The sequence below is a fragment of the Hylobates moloch genome, unplaced genomic scaffold (genome assembly GCF_009828535.3).
Source record: "Hylobates moloch isolate HMO894 unplaced genomic scaffold, HMol_V3 SCAFFOLD_13, whole genome shotgun sequence".
In the NCBI taxonomy this organism is placed as follows: Eukaryota; Metazoa; Chordata; class Mammalia; order Primates; family Hylobatidae; genus Hylobates; species Hylobates moloch.
The window spans coordinates 58481765-58509754 of NW_026652288.1; the positions used below are offsets into that span (position 1 = coordinate 58481765).

The 27990-nt window shown below is 38.0% G+C and overlaps 1 protein-coding gene and 1 pseudogene across 4 annotated transcripts in view; one reads left to right on the forward strand and one right to left on the reverse strand.

Moving 5' to 3' along the window:
- The window catches only part of TMEM117 (transmembrane protein 117), a 566844-nt gene that overhangs the window by 175729 nt on the left and 363125 nt on the right, over window positions 1-27990 (forward strand). The gene's annotated exons all lie outside the window — the stretch shown is intronic.
- LOC116481094 (zinc finger protein 75D-like) lies at window positions 375-27986 on the reverse strand (annotated as a pseudogene).

The window sequence follows — 27990 nt, forward strand, 5'->3', positions numbered from 1 at the left end:
TTTCATCTCTCCTGACAAAGAATAAAGAATAAGTCTTGACTGTTATATATCTGTCAAACACCTGATACTGGAAGAATTTAGATGACTGAGGGTGGGGAAGCTTTGAATAACCAGATACATACATATAGATAGATAGGTAAGGATATCTCATAGCTATACTTTCATTTTTTTTGTCTATAAGATGCTTATTATGTATAAGTCTTGTGCTAGGCACTGAAGATGAAATACTGAATAAGACAGCTTAGATTCCTTTTTGTGAAACATAAGATCTGTCCCTCCCAGATGTTCTATTGACGACAGATTGCTATCATTGAATGTCTCATAATTTTGTATTCTTTCATCACTTCTCAGGTGAAGCTCTATGTGGTAACTCCTCAGTTTAGAGACACTGGACATGCCTTCCTTCTTCTGTGGCTTTTCTGGTGTCTAAGAGGGCTCAATCGCCTACTGAAGTTTCTTCTGCATATGATACAAGTACAAGGCAGTTCACCTGTGTGGGTTCTCTGGTGTTTAATAAGGTGAAAGTTCTGAATGAATCTTTTTCCGCATTCATGACATTTAAAGGACTTCTCTCCCATATGAATTATTTGGTATGTGTGTAGATTTGTGTCATGACTAAAGCTTTTCCCACACCATGAGCATCTATATGGTTTTACTCCTTGATGTGTCATGTAGCGCTTACTAAGATCTGAACTCCATCTAAACCTTGTGTCACATTAGTGACACTTACAGGTTTTCTGTTTACCTAATAAGATCAGGGCTAACTGAAGCTTTTCCCACATTCCTGACATTTAAAAGGTTTCTCTCCTGTGTGGTGTTTCTCATGGAGACACATAAGTTTTGGAAGCTCTTGTTTACAAGTGGCAAGTTTCTTTACTTCCTTGGAAAAGCTCAATGCTGTTTCTGTACCTTGTGTATATCACCATGATTTTCCCTGCCTGTTGTTTTCTGGGCAATTGCATTGTGGTCTTTTTTGATATTTTGCATCCTAGCATTTGTATTTCTGATGCAGAAACCAATACAGGATGATCATTTCCAGTGTCATATTTTAGCTTTAACCCTAGAGAGATGACAGTTTCATAGATACTCTGCATTACAACATTGTATTCTCAGGAGGATGCAATAATTGACATTCGTCCTCAGAAAAATACACAGCCACTTCTTCAAATGTCAACAAACTCTGGGACTCAGGAAGGATGAGCTGAGATGCCATCTTCCAGTCTTTGGTGCTTTTCTGCTCAGAACGGGCTAAAACCTGTTGAGCATACACAACTCTTTCATATACAGGCTGGGTTTCTTTGTGAGTATTCCAGCCCAGCTGTTCTTGTAGTACCCATGTATATTCCAGCATTCTTTCTGGAACACACCCTTTGGTTGGGGCTTTGCTGGTTTACACTTGAAGTCTGGGGCCACTGCTGTTCCTCCCAGGAGCACTGCCTTCTCTCCCAGCTCATGGGCTGTGACCTTATTCTTTGTTTGACCAGGTTCTCTCTGCAAGTGTTTCACCAGGACCAGAGCCTGTTTTGACATTCTGTGTATGATGCTTCTGCACCCAGTTGTGGGTATCCTTGTGCAAAATGGTCAGGAACTGCTCTAACATCAGTATTTCCAAGATCTACTCTTTTGAGTGGATCTCTGGCCTCAATCACTGATGGCATAATTTCTGAAGTAGGCTGATAGCCTCTGGCATTCCAGTTGCTTCATTATATCAGAAGGTCTAGAAGTGCCTGTGAGCACCCTGAGGCCGAGATACCCTATTTATGTAGTGTATTTCTTACTGGGACTGGAGTTCTCTTTCACAGACCCATTAGTATCCCACATAGCCCCCATCTGGGGGTTCAAGTATACATCTGCCTTCAGCTCTCATCACTGTTTGCTCTAGGAACAGTTTTAACCCTGCGTGTGACACTGACACCCACCTGGGGCCACTTCTGACAAATGAGGGTGCATCAGGTTTGGTACAACATCAATGAGTAGATCTTCCTAAGATCACTTCAGTCGGCTCTGGCTTCCCTGGAGGCCACTTTCCTCTTCCTCAGCTTGACTACCGTCTGTTGCTGTGTCTCCTTGCTGCTCTGGGTATTGAAGCTCTCTGTTCTTGCGCCACATGGGGAAGTGGTATCAGGAGAGTGCACTATGCCTGGCAAGTGAAGCTCCAAGATTTTGGGAGCCTTGGAAGGGGCCCTGGAAGATCAGTTTTCCTATTCTATCCCTCCACCTCCCAGAGACCTTACCTGGATTCACTATTCCTTGGTCGATGTCTATTTTCTCTTTATTGCCCTTGTTCTTTGCCTCTGTTTTTGTGTTCCACACTTTTGCTGCCTTTTGTGGTTTAAATTGAGTATTTTATATGATTTTGTATTCTCTCCTTAGAATATTACCATACTTGTTTTCTTACTTTTTAGTTGTTTGTCCTAGAGTTTACAATATACATTTATAAGTAATCCAAGTCCCCTTTCCAATAACACTGTACCACTTGATGGGTAGTGCATGTACCTTGTAATAAGATATTCCTAATTCCTCCCTCTCATTGCTTGTATAATTGCTATCATTCATTTTACTTATACAAAACTATACCTAAGCATACACACATAAGCATACATAATCAGATACATGTTTGCTCTTGTTATTTTGAACAAATTGTCAGAGCAATTAAGAATAATAGAAACAAAAGTCTTTACCTTCATTTGTTCCTTCACAATGCTCTCCTTCATGAAGATTGGAAGTTTTGACCTATATCATTTCCCTTGTCTCTGAAGAACTTCTTTCTAACATTTCCTGCAAGATAGGTTTACTAGCAACAAATTTTCTCACTTTTTTCTTGCCTAAGAAAGTCTTTATTTTTCTTTCACTTTTGAAGAATAATTTCAGAGGGTACAGAATTCTAGGTTTTTTTCTAGAAAAAAATGAGTTCCTTTCTCTCCACCCTTTATTGCAGTAGTCCCTCCTATCCGTAGGGGATACACTCTAAGACTTCTAGCAGATGCTTGAAACTGAGGATAGTACCAAGCCCTGTATATACTCTTGTTATGGTTTGGCTGTGTCCCACCCAAATCTCATCTTAAATTGTAACTCCCACAATTCTCATGTGTAGTGGGAGCGACCCAAGTGGAGGTAATTGAATCATACGTGGAGGTCTTTCTGTCGCTGCTCTTGTGATAGTGAATAAGTGTCATGAGATCTGATGGTTTGATAAAGAGGAGGTATCCTGCACAAGCTCTCTCTCTTTGCCTGCTCCCATCCATGTAAGATGTGACTTGCTTCTCCTTGCCTTCTGTCGTGATCGTGAGGCCTCCCCAGCCATGTGGAACTGCAACTTAATTAAACCTCTTTTTCGTCCCAGTCTTGAGTATGTCTTTATCAGCAATGTGAAAATAGAGTAATATAAATATATTCCTTACTATACATACATACATATGTATGACCAAGTTTATTTTATAAGATAGGCACAGTAAGATATTAATAATATTAAAGAAATAGAATAATTGTAACAATATACTGTAATAAAAATTATGTAAACATAGTTTCTCTCTCAGAATATCTTATGGTGTTATACCAAACTTCATTTTGTTGTCTGTTCTCTGATAAGTGAGAAGGCTATTAAGTGACTATATACATTTATAGCATATAAACATATACACACTGGACAAAGAGATGATTCACTTCCCAGGAGGGATGGAATGGGATGGTGTGAGACTTCTTCACACTACTTAGAATGGTGCATAGTTTAAAACTTATGAATTATTTATTTGTAGAATTTTTCATTTAATATTTTCAGACCACTATTGACAGAGGGCAACTGAAATTGTGGAAAGCCAAACCGTGGGTAAGGGGGACCACTGTATTTCACCCCAGTCTCTTTTTATTGCGTGGTTTCTGAGGTGAAGTTGGATATATTTCTTATCTTTTTTCCTTTATATGTAAGGTGGTTTTTTGCCTCTGGTTTTTTTTTAAGATTTTTTTCCTTTGATTTTCTGCAGTTTGAATACAATATGCCCAGGTGTTATGTGCTTTTTTTGGTACTTGTTCTGCCTGGTGTTCTGTGAGCATCGTGGAGCTGTGGTTTGTTGTCTAACATTAATTTGGAAAAATTCTCAGTCATTGTTGCTTCAAATATTGTTTCTGTTTTTTTTTTTTTTTCTGTTGCTTCTTTTTCTGATATTCCCATTACACATAGTTATACCTTTCACGGTTAACCCATGGTTCTTATATATTCCTTTTTCTTTTCTTTTTTTTCTTTTTGCTTTTTAGTTTTGGAGATTTCTATTGACATATTCTCAAAAACAAAAGTTCTGATTTTTTTTCCTCAGTCATGTCCAATCTATTAATGAGCCCATCAAAGGCATTCGTCATTTCTGATCCACTTGTTTTGATCTGTAGCATTTAAAAAAATCCTTTCTTAGAATTTCATCTTTCTGCTTATGTTATCCATCTGTTCTTGCAAGTTATTTTTTTCAATAAAAGCCCTTAGCATATTAATGATAATTTTTAAACATTCCTGGTCTGACAATTCCAACATTCCTGGCATATGGGACTCTGGTTCTGATACCAGTTCAATTTTTTCAAACTTGGGTTTTTGCTTTATAATTGTTTTCCTTGTAATTTCTTGTTGAAAGGAGGACGTGATGTACTGGGTAGAAAGAAGTGCAGTAAATAGGCCTTCAGTGATGCAGTGGTAGGGTGTGGGGGGAGGGGAAGTCTTTTGTAGTCCTCTGATTAGGTATCATACTTTTTTTCTTTTTTCTCTTTCTTTCTTGCTTTTTTTTTTTTGGACAGGGTCTCACTTTGTCACCCAGGTTCGTGTCCAGTAGTGGCGTGAACAGGGCTTGCTGCCGCTGCCTTAACCTCCCAGCCTTAAGCGATTCTTCTGCCTCAGCCTGCAAAGTAGCTGGGTCTACAGGCGCACACCACCACACCCTAGCTAATGTTTGTATTTTTTGTAGAGATGGGGTTTTGCCATGTTGCCCAGGTTGGTCTCGAACTCCTGAGGTCAAGTGATCAGCCTGCAGCCTCCCAAAGTGCTGGGATTACAGGTGTGAGTCACTGCGCCCAGTCCAAGTCTCAGACTTTTAATGAGCCTGTGGCCCTGGGCTCGGAACTTCACCAGTGCTTCACAGTTTCTCCCCAACTTAGGCTGGATATGATGGCTAGAGTGGTCTTTAGGTATTTCCCTTCCCCCAGGTAGGTTAGGCTCTGATAAAATTCCAGGACGTTAGGCTCTGGAGGGCAGGCCTTGCAAAGAACAGAATATCCTTTCTTTCATATTTCAAATGGTTCCTCTTGCCTCCCCACTGCTGAAAGCACAGGGGAATTTTTCTCTGATAGTCGCTGTGAGGACCTGGAGATAAGACTCACAGAAGTGTGAGGGTCCTCCATGGCTGGGTTCCCTGGAGTTTTTAGCTCTCAGACTTGTCCACACCGAGCCTCCATCAGTTTATCAATTGCAGCTCAGGCTTCTGTACCTCAGCATTGGTTCCTGAAGAGGTTTCTGCTCATGAATTCCTCCTTTGGTAAGTTGTGGTTCTCTGTATTTGCCTGTCTGTCTCTCCAATTTTTGGTGTAGGGTTTTCCCTACACTGACAGATTTAAGAAGAGTTATTGTTTTTTCAGATCACTCAGCTTTTTGCTTGCTGTTAGGATGGAGTGGCAACTTCTAAGCTCCTGACAGGTTGGACTAGAAACTGGAAGTTGAAAAAGGGTTTGAAACCCAACCAACTTTCAAGGGAGGGGCATAGGGAGAACAATAGACACCTCAGATACAACTGTGGACTAGTGAAGGAAAGACTTGTGTCCTTTTCACGGTGAAGCCTGGGCAGTGGGAAGCCATACTCAGAAGTCCCCCTGTCCCCCACAGCACAAAAGCAATACAGCTGAACTGGCTCTAGGTAGATAGGCCATGGCAGGTAGAGGGGCCATGGCAGCCTTACAGAGTTCCAGTCACCCCACTGTGGTGCAGAGAATAACAGAATCATTTTCCTTTTGTCACTGAGGGTGGTATGGACCTGATCCCTCCGCAGACCTGATGAGGCCTTGGGGTTAGGATGAGGGGGATAAGATGAGATTGAAAGATGAGGCCGATGACTGTAGGCCAGGTGCCTGAGGAGCTGAGCTTCTCATGACCTAACATGAAGTGTCTGCTTCCAGAGAGGATATGAGCCCGAGGTAGAAATAGCTGGGGTATGGCCTGAGAATTTCTAACACGTTCCCAGGTGATGCTGATGCTCCTAAATCTGGGATAACACTTTGAAAACCACTGCATTGTTTTCTTCCAAACTTCCTAACCTGCTATTATTTGGTAAGTATAAGTAGATCTATGCATAATCAAAAGATACGTTACACTACCCAGTTCCACAGATGGTGTACTTTCTTGTACTATATGGCTAATCACCTAGATGTAGCAAGGAAAATGAACACTGGTGTCTCCCATCTTTTGGTTACTGCTATTTTTTTCCCCTTGATGTTGTGCTTTTATGTTGACACTTTTCTTTCTTTCTTCCTACATTTTCTTTGTTCTCCTTACTCTGATCTTTCCTTATAACCTCTATTTGTTGTACTGTTTTTTTCTATGTTCTGTGAAATACTGTGATCAGTATGTGAAAATAGTATCATTTAATTAAGCTTAAGGCACACTACCTTGCCTCTAGCCTGAGAACATCACAAGCCTGCTGTAATTTCTATGATTGGCCTCACTTAGGAGATTTTATTTGTTGAGAGGTACCTGAAAAACCTTAGCAAACTCGGTTTAGAAAAGAAAATGGTGGCTACAGTAATAATATATAAATCAGAGATTTGAGACACAGATGATGTAGTTACCATAGGAAATTTTTTTCCTCTTTGGCTATTATTACTCGTGCTATCTACAAGATCTGTCCAAGAACAGTGTATCATCTAAAAGAGGGGATGCTGGACTTAAAAAAATAAGTGAAAAAGAAAATTTAAATTAGAAGTCTTAGGTCAGTCATTGTATCCATACTGATATTCTTAACTGAAAAAGAACAAAACCCAGGAAGGCTTTTATTTATCAATTCCATGAAGAACGTATTTCTTTTGTGTCATGGTGATCAGTGATTTTTGATTTTAAATATATAATATGCTCAAATAAGATTTCTTCTTATTTTTTGGACTTAAAATTTTTGGATTGTATGATTCTGAGACTTACATGCATACGTTCATCTCATAAGGTGGAAAAGCTTTTGCTCAAATTCTTTTTGTCCATGTTGAAATGAGAATTAAAACCGCTAGAGGGCACTGTGGATAAGCATTTGTAGCAAAGATATCTATAGGAGCTAGAACTTGCCAGAATTTGGTTGTACAGGAAGTCCTCAATTACCCACATGTACTGATCCAAAAATGTGCTTATAAATTAACTCTTAAGAATTCAGGATTCAGAATGTATTTTCCTAATAGAAACAATAAAATAAGTAGTAGTATAATAATTTCCCAAGTTGACCCCTAATAGTCTGTTAAATATATATATGACACAGGTTTGTTTGTTATGTGAAGGTAAGCAATAATAACAAAAACAAATATTATACATCTCACTGAGATATAATGGGATTTACCAAACAACAAATAAGACTATACAACTCATTTAGATATAATGGGATTTAGGAATATTTTGATGTAGAGAGTTTTATTTTGGTGGGAACTGGCTTAATTACAAAAACCCACTAACTTGGAAATATTACAGAGTTGCAATCTCTGTGTCTCAAAAACAAGAATAAAACAAAATACCCAGGAATAAACTGTTAATCTATGGGTCACCCCCGTTGACTGGATTGATAGCACTACCCCCTCCTCCCAACTCCCTTCAGTTTTTAGTGGAGTGGGGTTCATACGGTTCTGCCTCCCCTGCACCCCACCTGGCTGCTTTGTTCTTATGTCCACTACCTCTCACTACTGCTGCTTCTCCTCCTGGTGCTGTTCAGTAGCGTGTTTGGCTTCTTTCCCTTTTCTTTAAAGGCAGCCAGATATCCAGCCAGTCCCAGCCTCTGGGTGAAGCCATTCCTCCTAGTTCCAAGCTAGCAAGGGTAATTTAGCACTGTTCGCTTGCAGACCTAACTTTGGGAATTCACTCAGTTCACCTCCCAGGTGGAAACGGGACCATCCCTATGGCCACAGCAGAGTCTCCCTTTCTCCCTGTGTCCCACCTGCCCTAGGAATGGTTCCCCTTTCCTCTTTCTTTCTTCGGCTTTCTTCCTCCTAACTTAATTACTGTTTTGGGATTATTTATTTATTTATTTTTCTCTAGGGCTTTCACTACGTAAGTCTACATTTCAATCAATGAGTGTCTTAAACTAGATAGGAAATAATACATGACTTGACAGTTAATTCTTTGCCCTGATTTCTTGCCACACTTCCCTTTGTTCTTTAGTGGAAATACAAAGTCACATTTTTCTTTCATCTTTTAAGAGCTAATGGGGATGAAGGCAGAGGTCAATGGTGAACAGAGTGCCTGAAGGTTTGTGGATGATGCAAAGTATTGGGGAAGTACCCTGAGCCCCACAAACCACCTTTATAATTTAGGTTGCATCAGTATTACCTGGGTGCCCACCAAAAATACAGATTCTGTGAGGTGTTAGGTGGGACTCAGAAAAGTGCATTTTAATTAAGTATCGTTGATGATTCTGATGAGTGTTATTCTGGCCACAGATATAAATTGATAAATTATATAATAGTCCCTCCATCCTTAAGCCTCCTTTCAGGCAAATGTGTCATGGACTTTAGAGTGTTATCTTTTGTTTATGGGTTTTTGTTTTAAGGTGGCAAATGTGTCACTATCACCAAGGAGATGGGAAAGGTATGATTAGTTGGATTTTGGATGAGGTTGTGAAAAAATAATGTTTAGTAAAGATGAGCATCAGTCTGATCTGCTCATTTAAGAGGATACATGTAGTATTTCCACCTACACTTTTCACAAAAGGAGAAAGCATTATTTATGAAGCGTGTGTGTGTGTGTGTGTGTGTGTGTGTGTGTGTTTTAGGTGATAAATAATTGAAAGTAAATGTTGGCATTACTATGCCATATCAAGCTTTTCCTTTTCTTTCTTTCCTTTTTTTTTTTTTTTTTTGGTGATGAGGAGACAGATGGTATTTTTTTCTATAGATGCCAAAAAAGGAAAAAACCCAAACCCACCAAGTCTCACAGTTGTGGAAAGAAATCTTACATGATCTCTAAAAGCAAGGATCGGATTCTGCTGGCGCTGCTCTTATCCCAAAAGACTAGGGACCATGAATCACTTGGAAAATAGCTTTGTGTATTCTGAGTGCTTGTCACTGGATTGGCTAACTAGAGGGGTTTTTAGTTGAAACCAGGGCTTTCTAAGTATGCACTTGATAAGCATGTAAGAAGTAAGAACGAAATATATCCAGCTGATTAATAATGATGTATTTCAAATATACTGGTGTTTAAATGGATATTAGACACTATGTTACCCTCTCCACCACTTCAAAATATTATACCATTTTAGGCTTTATAGTCTTTCATGACATCAAAGGTAATGTTATTATTTAAATAGAATAAGGACATCTGTTTTAGAAAGAGACAACAGGTTCTTCAATGTGTGTTTTGGCTAGGCAAATGATAGCAAAAAAAACCTCTGATGCATCATTTTTAAATAGATCATTGAAATGACAGAGTTTTGATTTTTTCAATGTTCTTTTTAACATCTGACAAGTCTAAGTACTTCTATCTACATAAGTCACATACTAATTAGTAATTAACCACTGTTATTTAATTAGACTATCTAGTTGGTACATCGTGCATTAATCACTCCCAATTTGGTATGTGCTGGCTGCTCTTGGTGACTAGGCCACTCTGCTGGGGTTCATTTCATGCTGTGTGTTGCAGCTGTGCTCAGACACAACCTTTTTCTGCCTTTGTCTTGAAATTAGATAAGAAACATAAAAATGTAGAGAATTGCACTAACCCTAGTTAGTCAACTAAATTTCCAAAATGGTTACAAAAGGCAAAAGTGAATTTTTGCTGATTAAATGAAAAAAGTACTCTTTCATTCAAGAAGTCCTTTTTTTTCTCCTTTTTTATGCTTCAGATTTTCTTTCAGATGATTTGACAATGATATGTATGCTTTAAGGAAAGGTCAAAATTATATTTTAGACCTACTGAATTTGCAAGTGTTCTAAGCATTCAATAAAAACACATAAAATCTCTACACTATATTAGATGAAACATATTTGAATTAATTTTAATTAGAAATGGCCAAAGTAATTTAGAGACAATTGTTTTAATAAAAATGGTACATTTCTTAGATTATGAAACTAACTTTTTGTTCTGTTTATTCCATTGGTTGTTACATAAATGGAGACTTCTGCTATTATGAATTCCTTAAACCACATAGTATGTCTTAAGCAACTCCTAGGACCTTATCAATATTTTATCCAGAAAGTACTCTTGATAATTAACTCTACTGTTTTTTTTTTTCTTTTTTTTTTTTAGATGGAGTCTTGCTCTGTCGCTAGTCTGGAGTGCAGTGGCGCAATCTTGGCTCACTGCAACCTCTGCTTCCCATGTTAAAGCAATTCTCCTGCCTCAGCCTCCTGAGTAGCTGGGATTACAGGCACGCACCACCACACCTAGCTAATTTTTGTATTTTTAGTAGAGATGGGGTCACCGTGTTGGCCAGGATGGTCTTGATCCGCCTGCCTCAGCCTCTCAAAGTGTTGGGATTACAGGCATGACCCACTGTGCCCGGCTGATTAACTCTACTCTTGTACGTGCACTCAACCCTAAGTAGACTTCACCTAAGTCAGTGGTTCTCAGCTCTGGGCAGAGGCCAGGGAAGGAGGAGATTTATGTATTCAAATTGCCTATAGAGTTTTTTGCTTGTTTAATTGTGTTTTTGTATGAAAGAATGTTGTTTGGGGTGGGGCTTTATGATGAATGGCAGCCATCTAGTGTGACCAGACCATCATTTTCCCAGGATATGATGCACGCAAAACCCTGAGACAAAGACCATCTCAGGCAGATCCTGTACAGCAGGTTGCACACTTCCCTGAGAAGACTAGACACAGTCAATTCTCACTCCCCAGGAGACCCATTGTAGTTTTGCAGAAACACTCACTTACAGCAGCCTTGACAGAGTGGCAGAGGGAGAAACAGAGGCTTCAGGAGGGTATTGGCTCATTCAAATCTGCACCGTTAATAAGCACTGGAAGTAGGACCAGGTCTCAGATCTTTAGCTTCCTGATCTGGGGCTCTCTTCTCTATACATTTCTCTCCTTTTCCTCCTCATCTTCCTCTTTCTTCTTCTTCTGGATAAAGACATTTAGGCAAATAAGTTTAATGTGCTCATTATTTCAAGTTTTATGTAATGTTATTTCATAAACGTAATTTCTGATTATTTTCATTTATTCTAGTTGGCAGGTTCATTAATCAGTGTAAATATGTGTAGATTATAAACTATGCAGGTGGTGCCTTTAATATTACATAGATATGTGGAAGTCCTTCCTTTTATTCTTAATTGTCAAAAGATGGAATTCTGTCTCTAGAAAGTTTTGGAAGCATTCTAATAAAGGCTCTATGAACGTGAGTAATGAATCCCCCCAAACTTCTTTGATTTTCCCTCATTCCACATATGATAATCCCCAATTTGAGAAAAAAGCTCTTTTAAACAGAATGAAAGGTCTGATTGTTGATACTTTGTAATAGAATCTGGCTGTTAAAAATACTCAGCAAATAGACATTCTTCCTCCCACTACCTCTGTGTAGCATAGGGAATGGTTTAGTCAGTAATGGTGTTTTCTTAGAAATTTGTAATAATTAACTGTGCATATTAAAAATAAATTTAAAATTCAGAACAAACCAGGATTAAAAAATTCCAGGTTTTTTTGGTCAAATTCAATGATCAGGTCTGTGATATCTTTGATAAAAGAAGTAACTCTTTCAATGAAAATAATATGGTCTGTGTTAGCAGTATCCAGATATTGTTATCAGTGGATCATTATTCCCTCACAGTTATTTTATGTCTTTTTTATTATATGGAGCCCTATCTGACAAGGGTCAACATTCTAAAACTACTACATGGGGCAGTGGTTATGCCTCTTACTATCCACCTTCGATGTATTCTCTTGGTCAAAGACCAACTGTGAAGGATTTATAAAGTGGTAGCGTGGCATAGTTCAAGAACTCAGTTTGAGCTAAGATTCCTGACTTCTCATCTATTGCTGCTGTCATCTACTTTTGTGTCCCTGGGACATCACTTACTCTGATCTATAAATTTAAAGGACTGCCCTAACGTTATCATTTGTGCCTTTTAACCCTAAAGTTTTATGTGAGTATTTAAGCAAATAATGTTGAAAACTTTGGGCATGCACTAAGGCTATAAGTGCTGATTTAAACCTAGGGCTAGGGATTTTTATGTAAATTTCAGTGATTCCATAAACATTCTTTAGTTCTTGATAGGGTATTTTATAAATATTTTAAGGTGTCAACAGTTTGCCAGAAATAGCTAGCAGCCAGAACTCAGTCCACAATCTACACGTCATTTGGAGAAAATGCTAAAGACAGAATAGAGGCTACAATACATAGAAATGGCAAAATCCAAGATCCAGTTTACACATCAGTTGGTTAAGCAAATAACATATACCATGATTTGTGGTGCTAGCTGAGTTTGATGATAATAACTATAGGGCTTGCAAAACCCAGGCATTTATTTCTTTCTGTTTGTAGTGTGAAATCAGGGTAATGAAGTAGTTTGTTAAAAATATAAAGAGGAGGAAAACCCATGGATTTAACTATTGTTCTTCACTGTCTCACACATTACCTGAAATTCAGTCAGTAGATGAGAGATTTGTGTGTGTATACACATAAATAAACTTATTTTAGGTTCAGGGGTACATGCGATGGGTTGTTACACAAGTAAACTCATGTCACGGGGGTTTGTTGTACAGATTATTTCATCAGCCAGGTATTAAGCCCAGTACCAAATAGTTATCTTTTCTGCTGCTCTTTCTCCTCCCATCCTCCACCCTCAAATAGAACCTAATTAATGTCTGCTGTTTCCTTCTTTCTGTTCATAAGTTCTTATTATTTAGTTCCCACTTATAAGTGAGAACATGCGATTTGGTTTTCTGTTTTCTGCATTAGTTTTCTAAGGATAATAGCCTCCAGCCTCATCCATTTTCCTGTGTGTAGTGTTATAGAACAGGCTAAATAAGGCCCTGGTGTATTAGCTTGATTTGGCCTCTATGTTGTTTACTTAGCAGGATAGGGTGGTTAGCTAGAACCAAACTCAAATTCTTACACATCCAGTTGCTTTAAATATAGCCCAAATAAGCGTATTTTTAGACACTTAGAGCTTGCCTGTTTTACATAGCTTGTGAATCTGCACCCAGCATCTGTTAACCATAGATAAGACAAACTCCAGCAATAAAGACATCAAACCCTGTTGCCCTTTGATCCCTCTAACCCAAATAGTTTGCTGCTGAATGCCCTAACCTAGGCATGTAAGCCGCCTCTCCAAGTTCTCCCCTGGAGATCCCTTGCCTTATTCTCCTTCTGAGTAGTGACTGCCTGCCACTGTCTCTGGAAGTACTCTTGCTGGGAGGAACTTCCTCTCTCATGCAACCATAAGTTGCAATAAAGCATGCTCTGTGGTAGTGCCTCTTGGGGTCTTGCCTTTTCTGTGGTCAACCCCCAAATCCTTGAACTTACCACATATGTGTAATATATATCTATGAGTATGTTATTTAAAAATAATAAGCCAGGTAGATTTGCTTCTGCCTTGGCATGAAGAAAATAAATCTACATAAAGGATGCATTAAAAATTGTTGTTCCTTCATAGTATGAAATTGTAATTTGGTTCCTGTTTTTATGTGAACATTAAAGACAACATTATATAGTGAAACACCAAAGGACTTAAAGTCAGAAGCCTTGAGTTTGAGCCTTGATTACTCATTAGCTGTGTGAACTTAGACAAGCCATTTAGCCTCTCTGAGCTGTAAAATAATGATGATACTACCTATAATTATTTTTATTGACCAAACTACAATACAGAGGTGACAGAAAGGGTGTAAAAGCAATGTAATTAAAACAGTGTAATTAAGAGAGTGAACTCTCCTTTGAAATTCTGGCCTCATGACTTGGGTGTCCAAAGGGGAACCTTTTTGAACTTGTTTTTTTAGCCGTCAAATGAGGATAACAATACTACCTCATTCATATGGTTACTCTAAGGATGAAAAGATGTCTCCTTTAAATGTTTCAAATGCATAGACGTGCATATTATGTGTGTGCTTCAATGGTAAAATGAAGTACAAGTATCATCTAAAGCCTTTACATGTGTCATGAAGAATGTGAGCATAATAAAGAAGCATGATGTTGAGGAGGGGGTGATATTCAGTTGTAAAAAGCCATGAAGTCTTTAGGCAGTAATTTTGTTTTGATGTGAAAAGTGTGAAATATTAGGACGGGATAACACTCAGCAATAAAATTTTCCCCAAATGATCAAAATAATTGTTGTATGTTCCTTTCTCATGATTCACATAGATATAGACTTCACATATACTCAAACCACAAAAATACTACCCAAGTACAGAGATGAATTTAAAAGGAAAACAAGGAGTTTTCATTTTAATTTAATTTCCAGATGGTGGATTACATCAATGAGGTCTGGCATCTAATCAAAAACTGCAAATAAAGGAAGCAGATCAATTATCAGACTCCAGTTCAGTGGCTTCAACATGATGCCGAGTGCTTTTATTCATGTTACACAGATGAACCCAGCCCTCTTAACAGAAAAAAAGCAAAGACTGCCCTTGAATGAAAACAAGGTGACTTAGTTTCCTAAAATCCAGTAGGAAGACCCATGGATTTAACTATTATTCTTTTCCATGTCACTGATTAACTGACATCTGCGCATTCCACCTGAAGACAGGAAGCCCTTTTCAGAAGACTAACATGGTAACGTGAGATCAGAAAAAACAATGAACTGTAGACATTTGCTCCTTGTGAGCCTAAGTGTGATATTGCTAAGTGCAGCACTAAGGAGATGTGTATAGTTTGTCTTGTGCACTGCATTAGGGTGTGACGGCAAAGAAAATGTAGCTAAAATGAAGACAAGTCAATTGATATATCTACTTAGATTATATGCTGAGCAGCAGAAATGCCTTTGATGGATGATGAAGTCATAAAAGTAAGGTGACCTTAACAATGTGTAGGATAAAAATATGAGTGCTGTATGGGCAGATATGAAAGGGAGCAGTCCTCACCATTACAGTACTTATTTCTGTGATGAGTGGTACAGAGAGCATGGATTGAGTGCATGTACTGAGGAGAACAAGTTAAGAAACAAGAGCAGGGGGATTATTTAGTATCTCATAAACTTTTGGGGAAGAAAGCGGGTATATAACTAAATAAATGAAAGAAAGAAAGGAAGAATGGAAAGGAAGGAAGGAAGGGAGAAAGGAAGGTAGCAAGGAAGGTGGAGTGGGAGGAAGAGAGAAGGCAGGAAGGGAGGGAGGGAGGGAGGGAGGGAGAGAGAGAAGGAAAACAGCAAATGAAAACAAAGTGGAAGGATTGTGGTGATTGAAAGTCAAATTTACCCAAACGTTTCATATTAGATTTTCTTAAGGAAAAATTATTTTAACTATTAGTCAGTGTAGGTATAAAAATATTATGCCTTTGAATGTATATGTACACACATATATGTGTATATATGTATATCTACACATATATTTGTGTGTGTATGTATATATACATACAGAGACAGAGAGAACGCCTTCATCTATTCCTAAGTATGGGAAGGTTGGAGTGCTTGAATCAGGAGCTAGATTTCATGTTACAACCAAAAGGACTTTGCTAGGCTTTAGTCTGCTCCTGTATAGAATGGAGATTATAATGCTCAAATGGTTGTTTTGAGGAGTCAATGAAGCAATGCCTGTAAAATGCTGATGTGAATTAAAGACTCCATCTTGTATAATAATAATAATAACACAACGAAGCAGATGTCAAGTTGAACAGATACAGTTCAGGGGCGCCTAATCACCATACACAACAGGTGTACAGCTGATTGGATTCATACTGACTTTAAGAAGGAATTAGATAAACTCCAGATTTGCTTAAATTAATAATTATTCATAATAGGCTTCTCCTTCTGCTAATGTGGAAATAGAGTTTAAACTTCTGTGAAATTTTAGGAAAATAAACTATATAGGTTAATGAAAGATATGGAGGAATAGGTAAGTGTTAAAATTAAATTAACCCTATTTAAAGATAGAAGAACAAGAATGTAGAGATCTATTCCTCTTTTTTCACGGTTGTATTGATTGGTGTTGAAAGGACTTTTTATAAGTTTAGGAACATGTAGTAATGAAATGCTGGGACAACTTGTGAATTCAGCTGTTGTATTTTCGAAAAAAAATGTTGCTGGCAGCCTGTTGGAACATCTCATTTTTATTCTACTAAACGAGTATTAAAGAGTCTTCTTTCCTTGAGAAAAGGAACATTTCTAGAGAAAATTTCTGAAGTTTAAATATGATAACAGATGGTATTCCAAATCTTTTGTCAATTACATATGTGATAGAACTCCAAATTTAGATTCATTACACAGCTACAATTCTTGACGAAGTATTTATGAATTTCTGTATAATCAAAGAATTACCTATCCGTACCCCCTGCCGCCCCATAGAGGTATGTATATATCCTTTTGGAGGAAATTTTAGGTGGGCCAGGTCACTGTTCTTCTCATTCAAAGATGACTTTAGTTGTCAGCACAAATAATCTTTGTGCTGTGAACCAATAATCTTTTCTACCCTCTGCATTGGAAACCATACTGACTGGTTTGTGGCTATAGCAGGTGACCCTGTTATATGAATTATCACATCTTGGTCTTGTGATTATTCTCATTCTTTCACTCAAATGAGAAATTTCATTTCAAAGACTTGACTTGCTCCTTGCTGTGGTGGTTTTTTAGCCATCTGCGGTGGTATTATCTTGTTGGAACCATGTTCATATGTCCAAAATAATTCCATAGGCTGTTCTGATTTTATACTCCTGCTGCTCTGGTACCCTGCTGCCACATTTTTTTCTGTCTTTCCTTGTAAATTTAGACTCTGATTAAAAACCTGGGGACCCCCTTCAAGACCTTTGCACATGCTGGCCCAGATGCCTCTGTTGCTTTTCCCTGGGTTTCCACGTGCCTCTGAAGAGACGGGTTTTCACATGTCACCTTCTCACTGAGACAGTCCCTGACCTTTACATCAGTAGTTCCCATTAAAACCTTCCCAGTCCCATTATTTCTTAATTAAACACTGTAGGGTTTTTTTTATAGCATTTATCATGATTTGTAATTATTTATTACATATTTTACTTGTTTCTTTATCTTTCTGTTATACTTATGAGAGTAGGACTGGAACACTTTTATTTTCCCAGATCTCTTAATTGGCAAGTACGTGTTTAATCATTTTGTTAATCTTTAATTTGAACTCGTTTAGAACTTACAGAAAAGTTATAAATAGTACAAAAACTTTCAAATATTCACATTTAGCAATTATCACCGTATTTTAAAATCATATTTGCACTATTATTTTGTTTGTATATATCCCTAAATAGTTGTGTTTTCTAAGAGCAAGAACATTCTTGTTTGTAAACACAAGACAGTTAAGACATTTAACACAGATATGGTATTAATAATCTATAGACCACATAGACATTTTGATAACTCTTTCATTAATGATTGTTCTATCAACTGTTTTACCAGCCCAAGATGCAATATGATTTGCATTTAGTAGTTAGCTCATTTCTTTGGTCTCTTTAAACCTCAAACCATTTCTTAGCCTTTTTAATTTAATTTAATTTAATTTAATTTAATTTAATTTAATTTAATTCTATCTTATCTTATCTTATCTTATCTTATCTTATCTTATCTTATCTTATCTTATCTTATCTTATCTCATCTTATCTGGAGATGGAGTCTCTCACCACTGCCCAGGCTGGAGTGCAGTGGCACAACCTTGGCTCATTGCAACCTCCACCTCCTGGGTTCAAGCGATACCTCCCAAGTAGCTGGGATCACAAGCATTCGCCACCACACCCAGCTAATGTTTGTATTTTTAGTAGAGATGGGGTTTCATCATGTTGGCCAGGCTGGTCTTGAACTCCTGACCTCAAGTGATCTGCCCATGTTGGCCTCCCAAAATGCTGGGATTACAGGCATGAGCCATCACATCTGGCCTTCTTAGCCTTTTATAACCTAGACATTTTAAAAGAGGATAGGATAGGTCAGTAATATAGTAGAATGTTCCTCCATTTGCAGTTATCTGATGTTGCTTCATGATTGGATTCAGATGCTGCATTTTTATGAGGAATACTACATGAGAAATGTTTCCTTCTTACTGCATTACATGAAGAGGCACATGATGTCAGATGGTCATGTTTAGATCATATTTCTTAACAGTGACTAAATGGATGGTAGAGGGTTATATTCTAGGACTTTAGACCTATCGTTTGATTGTTAGGATACCTTACAAGTAGTATTAAATAAATTGTTTAAATATAGAGAGAAGACATGAGTGTGAGTTCAGGCCCTTGGAGCCCTCGTGTTAGTCTAGAGTTAGCTGTTACACACTCTTAAGTTTTCTGTATTTGAAATATATGCTTATTATTTACCATCAAAAAGCTGTTTGAGGCTGGGCACGGTGGCTCACGCCTGTAATCCCAGCACTTTGGGAGGCCAAAGCGAGCGGATCACGAGGTCAGGAGATAGAGACCATGGTGAAACCCAGTCTCTACTAAAAATACAAAAAGTTAGCTGGGCGTGGTAGTGGGCACCTGTAGTCCCAGCTACTCGGGAGGCTGAGGCAGAAGAATGGTGTGAACCTGGGAGGTGGAGCGTGCAGTGAGCCGAGATTGCACCACTGCAATCCAGCCTGGGTGACAGAGCGAGACTCTGTCTCAAAAAAAAAAGCTGTTTGACTGAGTGTAGATTTTTTTTTTTAAAGGTATTAAAACACTTCCATCATTCCAGTATCTGGAACAAAGGCATGGGGTGAATGAATGAATGAATGAATGAGCAAATCAGTGTTTAAGCTTAATGTTATTTTGTCAGAGGCATGTGAATCAGAGCAATTCCATCTTGAATAGGAGCTGGGTAAAATAAGGCTGAGACCTACTGGGCTGCATTCCCAGATGGTTAAGGCATTCTAAGCCACACAATGAGATCAAATGTCGGCACAAGATACAGGTCATAAAGACTTTGCTAATAAAACAGGTTGCAGTAAAGAAGCTGGCCAAAACCCACCAAAACCAAGATGGCCACTAGAGTGGCCTCTGTTCGTCCTCACTGCTGCACTCTCACCAGTGCCATGACAGTTTACAAATGCCATGGCAGCGCCAGGAAGTTACCCTATATGGTCTAAAAAGGGGAAGCATGAATGATCCACACCTTGATTAGCATATCATCAAGAAATAACCATAAAAATGGGCAACCAGCAGCCCTTGGGACTGCTTTGCCTGTGAAGTAGTCATTCTTTTATTCCTCTGCTTTCTTCATAAACTTGCCTTCACTTTGCACTGTGGACTCACCCTGAATTCTTTCTTGCACAAGATCCAAGAATGGAGTCTGGATTGGAACTCCTTTCTTGTAACATCTTTCTGGTGACCATGGAAGGGACTATAGTGCAGAAACCCCTGACCCAAATGCTAACTTTGGGTAAGTGGTGGGGTCCAGTAACTTCTTTCTGGTGAACCCTGAAGGGATGATACTGTGAGACCTCTCACCCAAAGGAAATAGCACTGATTGGATGACTTTGGGTATATGCATATCCAGGAAAAGAATGGAATTAGGTTAGAGGCTTAACTCAGGGGAGTTAGAGTGTCTCCTGAGACAGAGAGGGTTAAAGGCTCCTCTCAATAAAAGGCAAGGATGCTTGACTGACCTTGTGTTAGAGGCCTGACTTAGGAGGGTTGGAGTTCCTTCTAAGATTTAGGGGGTTAGAGACCCCTCTTAGTAAAGTCCCTCTTGGTAGAGTCCTTCTCGTTTAAGTCCTTCTCGGCTAAGAACAGGTTTGGCACTACGGGATGTTAACTGCTATTCTCTTTGGAATAATCTGCTTTGCACTCTTTGCTTATGACTATGGTAAGCCTAATCCTTAGGCATGTACAGGCATGTACAGGATTAGGCATGTTCAGGATCATGGGACATGGGGAGCTTTTTCCTCCCTAAGTGGGGAAACTTGAGAGCTATTAGGACTGCTGGAAAAGATTCCTTCACGACTGACAAGCAGCTGCCTGAACTTTTCAGTGTCAGCTGCAATGGGGGGTCTTTCTCTGGCCTCCCTGAGTGCCTCGCTTTCCCCACTCTGCCACAGGCAATGCTCCTCTCTCTCTTTCTGTAAACTGGTTGAATGAATGGTAAAAATCATTGTTTATTAAAGTTTTGATTAATGAGGAAAAGGATTTGCAAGGCTAATCTTAAGCTGTTGTGAATTTGGTGTGTGTGTCTTTCTGTGTTCTATAATGGAGAGGGGCACCTTAGGATAGAACACGGGCTTAGGACACCTGTAAGCGTGCTTTTCAAGATAGCCCAGCAAGCTGGTCAGTTAAAAACTTTGCTGCAGTTCCCTGAAAAAACTGGATGAAGTTTCCTTCTTGTCTTGTATGTCCTCGGGAGCTTGACCTTGTAACCATGTGGCCATGCTTTCTCTTTTCACAATGGCGGCCTGCGTTTAGGGTTCAATTCCTGGCTTAGAGATGAGTCCTTTATCTTCTGTCAGTATGTATATGTATATATGTTGTGTGTGTGATATAAAAGAGCTTTGATTAATTGGCTTAAAAATAAGCGCTTAAATCAAATATTTTGTTAGAAAAGTAAAAAGTGTAATGCTTTTTAGTTCATGTGACGTAAGTAATCTTTAGGAAATAAAGACAGTTTTAAAGATTATTGGTAAAATAAAAATATCTTCAAAAATGTAAACATTTGGTCTAAGTTATGCAGGTTTGATATTAGGTTTGCTAAATGCTTTAAGGTCATAAACTGCTTCTTTGACTTTTGAAAATTGTTCAATTTACCTACCTTGGAGCATTAAATTCTAGATAAAGCCTGGGGACATGTGGAGTTAGCCATGCTGTCTAGCTATGCCGGAGTCAGCCCTTATCTGCACTTCTGCCTGGTGTGTCCTAGGATAGGCTCCACACCTAGTATATAATTAAAATCGCTTACTAACCAGGATTTTCACCCAAAGTAAAAGTCACTAAGAGTTAACAGTGTAACGTGTATTTGAGACTACTAAAGAAACAGTTTTACATGCAAAGTGTGTAATACAGTGAAATGTGTTTTTGGAAACGATTATAGAAAGGCATGGGAATGTGGATTTTTCTTGCCTAAATTAAAGGGTTAAAGGATTGTTTTAACCTATATATGCCTACTGTTCCATTATTGGAATGCTGAGCTTGTGGCAGTTATTTATATACTACTGCTCAAGGTCAACACCAAGGTCTGATTTTCCCCCCAAAATTTGTAACCTCCAGCATAAATGGGTTAAGTTAAATAGGATAAAGCTGAAGGTTTAAGCAAGTTATAGAAGGTTTGTGAGAAGTTAATTATAAAAGAAAATCTGTGTGTGAATATATTGGCTAAAGTTAAAGTGCCATTATTCAGTTTTTCTGTATATTGAATTTTGCAATAAAAGCACAACAAGTTTTTCTTAAAGCAAAAATCTGCTTATAATCTGCTCTTTAACAAAACTTATACAGGGTTATAAAAGGTTTATGAGAATCTTACCTTAGGGTCAAACTAATTAAGATTAAATACATTTGTCTATAAGGTTTTATTAAGAATTGGGTTTGACATCAATAATGCACTAATGCAACAGTGACATTTGGCTTATTTGGTATAAAAATCATGCAGGTAGCATTGTCAAATGTAAAATAGTGTTTGGCTTTCTTTGGGCTGTATTTGTATAAATGTACTATTGATATGTGTTGAAAATTATAGGAAACACCTATAATTCTGATATAACTTAGTGTATATTAATAAGTACAATTGTTACATAAAATTATCGTGTGCCACAGAGGTAACCAAAATTTGTCAATCGTGTTTTTGACTGGGGCTGTCCTAGAACTTTTTGCCATCCACAGACAATTGTCCTGTTTTGGTCCTCTTTACAAGATGGTTTATAGTCAGGTATAGGACTTCAACAGGTGCATTTAAATGCAGGTTTCTGATAACTTTGGAAATTGTGACATTAGAATAAAGGAAACAACTTTCAGGACTCTCATGGATAGCTGAAATGTTCATGAATATCAAACGAGTTAAATACATAAACTAAAGAAATCTGAAGTAATCTTTTACCTTTTTGCTTAAAATGCTGCTGATACTTTGTTCTGTTTTTCAGAGTTGAGAAAACTTTTCTTTTGAGCTGTTTACAGCTTGTAGCAATTGAGTAAAGTATACTCATGAACAAAATTTGGAACATATTTGTTTCTCTCTACCTGATTTGTCCATAATTTAGAAACTATTTGTGAGTATCCTTAATTTATGGCGATGTAGTTATTTGCATAAGTGCAATAAGAATCTGATTCCTTTTATAACAGGACACAATAGGAAAAACTGGTTATTTTACCAAGGCTTTGGCTGGAATGGCATGCTTTCGTTTAAGGAATCAAATTTGACTTGTAGAGCCAATAAAAGCCCTTTGGGGAAATGTCTCATACCTTGTCTCCACAATTCCTGTACAGGGTTTCTGACCTGTGGTAAGTAAAGAATACCACTTTCTAACAAGTTCAGGAGCCCAAAGTTATCTTGGGACCTCATAAGGAGAGGAATTTACTCAACTCATAGGTATTTGATGGTACAAACCCATGGCTGTGCTCAGCTTTAAAAAAGTCTTAATTGAGATTGCTTCTATGGAGCAGAGTTCCATCAAAGCCAATTTAAAAAGAGCTTATGTGAAAAATAATTATTCTTGCTACACTTTATACAAATAAAGTGGCCAAGTGTAATAAAGCAAATCAATCTTACCATGATTTGTCTTTAGTAAAGATGGAAAACTGGAGATAGAAATATTATATTTCAAGAACTATGGTACACATTGTTAAATTCTAGTCTCATCAGTTGATTTTAGGTTTGTTTCTTCAATTTAGGCTAATGTTACTTATTTCTGTGAACCATCCAGTAATCTCTGACAGCAGCTCAAAAGAAACAAGAGAGATGGGTAATGTAAAAATCTGGATCAGTATTCTAATCGTGGGCACATATTGGAATCATGTAGCAACCCCATATCAGCTTGGTTCCAACAGTTGTCTAGTTCATGGAAAGCCTTCTAATTTAGTTTATTTGAGATAATTTTACTTATTTTGCTTTACTGTTGTGGAATATTTTGCTGTTGTATTCTTGGTGTAGGAATGCAGGACAAGCTTATTAAATGTTTTCTTAAACACTTACTAATCTTTCATACAGCACCTTTAGTCAAAACTCAGAGTTATGAATGGCCCTCACCATACTGATGCTTTCTGACTGAGCTCCTCTCTATCTTGAATACAAGAGACCCTAATAGTGAGGTAGGAATATCATTGCCCCTGTTCAGCCTGAAGGAGTTACAGAAGATGGATCTTCGTCCCTCTGCAACCCTTAGGATTAAGGGTTCTCTTATAAAAGGGAGGGGAGGAATGTCAGAGGCGTGTGAACCAGAACAACTCCATCTTGAATAAGGGCAGGTTAAAATGAGGCTGGGACCTACTGGGCTGCATTCTCAAATGGTTATGGCATTCTAAGTCACAGGATGAGATAGAAGGTTGGCACAAAATACAGGCCATAAAGACCTTGCTGATAAAATGAGTTGCAGTAAAGAAACCAGCCAAAACCCACCAAAACCAAGATGGTGACGAGAGTGACCCTCTGGTTGTCCTCACTGCTACACACTCACCAGTGCCAAGACAGTTTACAGATGCCTTGGCAACATCAGGAAGTTACCCTGTATGGTCTGAAAAGGGGAAACATGAATAATTCACCCCTTGATTAGAATATCATCAAGAAATAACCATAAAAATGAGCAACTAGCAGCCCTCTGGGCTGCTGTGTCTATGGAGTAGCCATTCTTTTATTCCTTTACTCTCTTAATAAACTTTCTTTCACTTTATGGACTCACTCTGAATTCCTTCTTGCACGAGATCCAAGAACCCTCTCTAGGAGCCTGGATCAGGTGGGACCCCTTTCCTATAACAATTTTATAATAATGTGCCAGTTTTGAAAACCGATCCTTTATCTCCATAATATGTCTTTGATAGAGTCATAATATGTCCTAGCTGGAAAGCCAACAAGCTCAGCTAACAGATGAAATAAGAGGCCCGGGATTATGGAGTGATTTGCCAAAGGTCACACACATGATGTGATTTGGATCTAAACATTTCCTCAATGATAGTCATCAGGCTTTTGGATAATCATCTTAATCCCTACAGTAGAAAAAGTTTTCTAAGTGTAGAAGCACATTTTGACATCATCTTCAAAGTTTTTTCTCTCTCCTTCAAGGATGACTGAGTAGAATCTAATAAAAATGCTTTTAATATAATGTGCCTTGATTGGAGATGGATAATGGACTAGACAGTGTTCTGCCACTGGACATTACTTATCCTGCCTTCAGCTTAAAGATGCTGGTGATCTTTTCAGAGCAGAATCAAAGACCATTAATGGAGTTTGATGTTTTCTTCAGTTCAGTAGAGGTGGAGATGTAGTGACTGTTTCTTGTGATTCTTGTCTACCTAGTCAATGGCAAAGATCATGTATATCATTCTTGTGGTATCCGTTTACTCTTGATACTGTTAATTTCATAGAGCATTTTATACATTTCTAAATCCCTCAGCAAAAGAAGGATGAGAAAAACATGGAGATGGAAAACAATTTCTTAGGCAACAGGTTAAAATTCCTTTAATTACACTGTGATAGATTTTACATCTGAAAAAACCCTCCTGCTACAAACATAGAGAAATGCTAGGTTAGCTACAACAAACATCCTTTTATATTAGTAGCCGAGAAAGTAAAGGAAATTCACAGAGGCAAAACTATGAAAAAAGAGAAATGTAAACAGGGCAGTGAGGGGCTCTGTCCTCGGGTTCTTATAGCCTCATAGGGAAATCAGTAACATTTGTCTTTGCATGGTATAGCATTGGTATTAGATATAAATAATTGATATGAATAGTATAAATAATAGTTGTTAAATTAGTCCAAATAGATTAAAATATATGTGTGATGTTTAATGCAATTAAGTCCATGGTGATTACTCCTAAAGTCGTCAGAATTCTGCAAATGCAGAATTTACAATTTTTGGTAGCTATTTTTAGACTGCAGTCTTGAATTCAGCGTGGGCTCACAAGCTGTCCACTCAATAAATTAAACTCAAATGAAATTAAAATTTGAGAAAATGAAAATTCAAAATGAATGATTCTTTTACATTTTGAAAAACCTGTATTCTGTAGGAAGGTAATGCTATTATGAAGTACCTTTTAACATTGTGACAGTTTTATGCGTCAGCTTGAATGGCCACAGGATGCTCAGATTAATTATCAGTTCTGGGTGTGTCTGTAAGGATGTTTTTAGATGAGATTAGCACTTGAATCAGTGGACTCAGTAAAGTAGATTGCCCTCTCCAGTGTGAGCAGGCACCAGTCAATCTTTCGAGGTCCTGAATAGAACAAAATGGAGAGAAAGGAGGAATTTGCCCCTGTTGCTTCTCGCCTTAAGCTGGAACATCTCATCTCATCTCATCTTCTCTGGTCCTCAAACTGGAATTTCCACCATCAGCTCCCATGGTTGTCAGGCTTTCAGACCTGGACTGAATTACAGTGCTGGCTTTCTGAGTCTCCCGCTTGCAGATGGCAGACTGTGGGACTTCTCAGCCTTCATAATTGTGTGAGCCAATTCCACTATAATAAATCTCCATGTGTATAACTCCTACTGGCTCTGTTTCTATTGAGTTCTGTGATTAGTACAGTAAGGATGCAAATGAAACAACCCTGTAGACATTTTGAGAAATCTGGATGGTGTCATTTTTCTCACCTGTGAAACAAAGGAATTGAGTAGATGATCGCTTATGTATTCTGTGATTATATCTTCATTCATTTATTTAATATTTATTGAGTGTTACTATATGCCCAATGCTGGACATTTGAAGATGAATAAAATACATTTCCTTTGCTCAAAAAACGTATGTTCTAGTGAGAGAAACAATAGTAAGCAAGTAATTAATCCAATATGTTATTTAACTGGATGTATATGTAGAATTGACTGACTGAATAAACTTGAAGCGGGAGACCAGCCAGGAGATGACTACATTAGCCTAGGGTTAACATTGAACGTTGATTCTTTCTATTCATTGCTGTTTACCTTAATCTAGGTTGTTAAATTGAGTGTACTCTTTTCTTAAAGTCTATAATCTTTATTAATGTATTGAATCTGGCTTGGATTTTAGATGGCTTTTACCTGCTGACAGTGCTGAAGTGTTGAGGTCTTGCAATTAGCTCAATAGGTTATGCTTGATAACAAATTGATGTGAGGTTACACCAGGGAGAGAATGGGACCATGAATTTTCTCTGTCATTTGATTCAAGATGAGAATGATGGGAATCACACCTGAAGAGAAAGGAAGGCAACTGCAGGACTGTTGAGGCCCCCTGAGTTTTCTTAGTATCTTTTATCAAATGAAAGATACGGCAGGTGTTTTATGACATGATAGAAGGACATATCTCATTCTTTCCCACTAAGTGTTTTCTAGCTCTTTGTTCTCTGATATTTAGCTCTGTGCTTTTCTACACAGTTTTGGGGCACTAATAATATAAAGTAGAAAAGTAGAAAGTTTCTAGATCACAGAGATCATTATAGATCTCAGTGGTTGTTATCTCACATTGCATTAAAAATAAATCTCTCCACTGAAGTTGCTATATACATTATCCTTTTTAACAATGATATATGCATTTTGAAATATATAAAGTAAATATAGAAAGAAGTATATTTGTAAGTTTAAAGAATAATAGTGAAAGGAACAATCTTCTACCTACCACTCAGCTTAAGCAACTAATATCCTAAAGCCTTCTATGGACATCTCTCTGATCTTCTCCCACTCCCCTACTGTCTCCTTCCAGTGGAAACTTGTATAATTAATTATGTGTTTGTAATTATTCGCCTTTCTTCATATTTTATCAGGTATAAATGCATTTAATTAATATGTTATTTTTCATTTGTGAAACTTGATATCATACTCATATAATATACACTGCCAAGACTTGCTTTTTTCACTCAACTTTATTTTTCTGAAATATAGCAATGTCGCTGTTTATGACTAAGGTATTTGCTTTTATTACCGTATTCTGTTGAAGGAAAATAACATAAAAAATCTTTTTTTGTTCTTAGTGGAAATTCTTGTTGTTTGTAGTTTTCTTGCCATTTCAAATATTGTTGCTAAGAACATTCTTGTAACATGTCTCTTTGGGTACAAATTTACAGATAACAAATATACCTAGAAGTCAAATTGTAAGGTTATATGTTATGTGTATCTTCAACTTTGTTACATAATGCCAAATGATTATCCATGTTGGTTGTACCAATTTATACTCTTATCAGCTGCAGGTCCGTTCTTATTATGTAACAGACTACAGTTTTTACCTATCTATGTAATATGTTATCTCTTCATGGTTTTAATTTTAATTTCCCTGATTACAAATGGGTTGAAATATCTTTTCATATTTATTGATCTTTCATATCGATGGCAGCAGTGGCCCACCTGGAGTGCCCGCAGCAAACACTGGCTACGGTGGGGGTGGTGTGGCCAGGGCTGCAGCTCCATGGAGCTGGAAACAGATGGAAGCCCCACTCCCTTCCAAGTGGGCAGGTTAGGAGCCTTGCACTTCCCGGGTGATGCTGCAGCCACCCAAGCCGTGGCTGCAGACTCAGGCATCCCTGTGCTCTTGGGGGCTGGAAGCAGGCAGGAGCCCTGCTGTCCTGGGGAACAGCTATAGCCATCCAGCCACAGCTGCAGGCCAGGCATCTCT